The sequence below is a fragment of the Crocodylus porosus genome, unplaced genomic scaffold, assembly GCF_001723895.1.
Source record: "Crocodylus porosus isolate Cpor-Errol unplaced genomic scaffold, CroPor_comp1, whole genome shotgun sequence".
Taxonomy (NCBI): domain Eukaryota; kingdom Metazoa; phylum Chordata; order Crocodylia; family Crocodylidae; genus Crocodylus; species Crocodylus porosus.
This window is the reverse complement of record NW_017728886.1, coordinates 37,594,375-37,598,152: the sequence shown is the minus strand read 5'-3', so window position 1 is coordinate 37,598,152 and position 3,778 is coordinate 37,594,375.

Genomic DNA, 3,778 nt, shown 5'->3' with positions numbered 1-3,778 from the left:
GCGCGGCTCCGCACCCGCTCCTTAACCCCTTCCTGCCCCCGCCCTGCGCGGCGCACGCCCCGGCGGGGGGCTCCATCTGCCGGCCGGCCCCGCACCGGGAGCCGGGCTTCGGTCGCCGAGCAGGAAACGCCACCCCCGTCCCCCCGGGGCGTCGCCAGACGGGCGCTGCGTGCGGGACGGGGACGGGGCCTGGCTCCTGGCAGCGCCCCCAGGAGCTGCCCCACCTCGTGCCGGCTGCCGGTGGCTCCGTCGGGGCGGTCACAAGCAGATGTTGCCCCGTTGCAGGCGGGAACGAAGTGGGTGGTTCAGACATCTGTGCCATTTGTCCTAGGGTTCATCCCCCAAAGGTTCGCGGGATGAAAAGTGCAAGCCGGTTATCCCGGGACACTGCAGAGGGCATCTGAAGGGCTGTCCTGGGGTTGCATCCACCAGGCGATGGTTCGAGCCCCCTCAGGAAACCCGTCCCAGCTCTGGGCTTCCAGCCAGCTGGAGGGTGACCTGTGTCCGTGCCAATGCCCAGCACCGTACCTAGACTCCTGGCTGCCCCAGGCAAACTTAGTATCAGGCCTGCCTTCGCCAGAGATAATGATGATGATAATTTTAAAAATTACCATTTCCAAGCCCCTTTCTATCTGGGCTCCAGGCGGCTGCTTGGTCACCTGTGCCTGTGTCCGGCCCTGCCAATCTTAGGACGTTTCTGTTCAGAGACAAACACAAGCAAGATTTGTCCCAGGACAAATGCAATGTCTGCTCCTGGCCATACATCCCTCTACAGATGCAAAATGGCCTCCTCTGTGATACTTTCCTCTTTTCCAGTCATTGGGGCAAGTCACTAGTTATTGCCACATTTCCCAACTGCAACCCAGCAGGAAAGAAGACTGTGATGACTTAATCACAATCATCAAAAATATTGAGTCACATACAGGAGTATTGTTCAAAGAAAAGAAAGACTAGTGCAGCAACACTCAGTCCTGAGTGGCCCCGGGGCCACATGGGCAGTCAGCATCAACTAAAGAACCATTATTGCAACCATGTACATCTTGAGGTGGATGTGGCAAGCACAATCCAGTGCGCAGTTGCATTATGCAATTTATGCATAATTTCAGGAGAGCTACACTTGATGCATGAAGTACAAAACAAAACCCAGTAACATGTTTTACACAGAGCTTCAAGTGGTAAGTACTTGTGGCCACTTGTGACTAAGGAGTCACAGTCCAGATATCGTTGCCTCATGCTTAGAACGTGAGAATTGCAGAAAAGGAGCTTGAGATTCTGTATTGCTTTCTGCCACAAACTTTCTGTCACTTAAGTTATTTAAGGCTGCATCGTGGCATTTTACTGCTACCCTGTAGCAACGTACAAAAGCACCGAGGAGATTGTGCTTCAGAAAGACATAGTCTCTCCTAGAGGGCTTTTTCCTTTCATATGCTGTTCTATCTACCAGGATGCAACCATCTTGCTCCCTATGCTATAGCAAAGCCATGGCCAGGCCATTTTCCTTTGCCTACCTTTTTCTGGCACATGGCATCTTGGGAAGAGTGGAAGCAAGCAGTCCTCCTTTCTCCAGAATGCAGGAACTGCTATTATGGGCAAGTTCTCCAGTAGCGTTGCAAGAGGAGGGCTGATTGCAACACCTACTGATGCCTCTCACAATCTGGTTCTTCAATTCTTCGTGCTTCTATTTGCTAGTATGTAAGGTTTTAATCCTATGTAATGCTAATCGCTCACAGAGGTTGACACTGAATTTGTGGTTTGTAAAGAATTTGTGTTCTAAAATATTATATTCAATGTGCAATATTATATTCTAAAATACATTTTAAATATTCTAACAATAAAAATGCAATACAATTACTTTTAGATACAACAGCCAGTTGTTTACTTTAGGATTACTTACCCAAACTAGATGGCAGAGTAGGAATGTACCTTATAGACTAACTAAATCAGATATGTATAAACTTTCATGATCCAGAGCTATCATCATCAGATGCTATGGAAGGACATGAACAGATCAGGCTATCAAATACAGAGAGTTATATGAATAGGAAAGACAAGACAAGACAAGGTAGGAGGAAGGAAGAACGGGGCAGTGCTAGGAGAGGCAAACAAATAACAAACCCATTGGAACAAAGGGATCACAAAAGCTTACCTAGGTAATAGGGTAAGAATCTGTAGTCCCTGTTTTAACCATACTTAACACAATGCAGTCTGTAAATGATTTTTTGTTCCACAATTTAGCATTTGAGCCAGCTTTTAAAGTTACGCTGTATAATAACAACTACTCTGAAGTCAGTGGTGGAACGTCCAGGGACGTTAAAGTGTTCTGCTACAGGTTCTTGTGCATTTTTGGACTTGATGTCAGATTGTTGTCCTCATATTTTTTTTAATGTAGGTGTTGCCACCTGTGTCCAGTGTAGACAGTGGAGAAGAACTGTGTGCAGGTAATGGCATATATGATGTTGGTAGATGTGCAGGTGAATGAACCTTCAGATGTTACAATCTGTGTTATTTGGTTGAGTGATAATCTGGTCTGTATTGATGAGGGGTCACAGCTTGCATCTGGGTCTGTTGCAAGACCTGGTGCTTTAGTGAGAGTTAGAAAGCCTGTTGCTTGAGAGATGCTGTTTGAGCTTGGGCAGCTGCCTGTAAACCACAACAGGTTTGTTCCCCACGGCTACCTTGAGATGCTTGCCATTTTCCAGGAGGGTTTGGAGGCCATTAATGATGTGTTCAGGGTGTTCAAGCTAGGGGCTACAGGTGACAACCAGAGGAACTAGGTTGTCCTTGTCTCAGGGTTGGTATTGCAGCAAGTCAGAGTGGGGTTTAAGTCTGGTTTGTTGACTTGAATAGCTATGGTTTTGAGACTGTATTGTAATGTTAGGAATTTCTGCTCCAGATCCTTAAGGTGTGCATCCTGGTTGGTGGGATCAGAGCATATATGTTTGTATCATAGATCCTGGCTGTAGACATTGGACCTAGTGATGTGCTTGGAATGAAAGCAGGTACTGGAAGGTAACTGTGGCAGTCAGTAGGTTTCTGATACAATCTGGAGGCAATGTGGTAATGCAAATGTTTGCTGTGTTATTTAGGAAATAGATTCATAGATTCATAGATCGAGGGCTGGAAGGGACCTTGGAAAATCATCAGGTCCAGCATCCTGCACCAGGCAGGAAAGACGACTGGGCTCAGTTGACCCCAGCAAGGTAACCAGTCTTCTCTGGATGGACTCCACTCAGCAAAATGAATTTGCTGAGTGGAGTATTCTACAGTTAGTTTGATGGAGGGATGGGAGTTGTTAAATTTTGGTAGAATTTCTCTAGAGATTCTTTCCCATGTGTCTATATGATGAAGCTGTCATCCATGTACCTTAGGCATACAGGGTGATAAGAATGCAGCTGTAGAGGAAATGGACTTCAAGATCTGTCATAAATATACTGGCAATGCCATTTATTTGTAGGTATAGGAAGTCCCCAAACCTGAAATGGTTGTGTGTGAGGTCAAAGTGAGAGAATATGAGAAATAGAAGCAACGTCCTCATTAGGGATAATGTTCTTTATGGCTCGCAATCTGTCCTCATGGGGGACATTCTACACGTAAAGGAAGCCAAAAGACAGTTGTTACATCTATGGTAGCTAATATGGTGTTTGCTGGGAGTTTATCAACGGTGCCCAAGTTTTTAAAAAGGAATCTGTATCAGTTTTTCAAAGAGCTGGCAGCTCCAGTGGCATATGCGTGTAGGATAGAGTCAATGTAGCCAAAAACTCCCTCCATGATGATACCA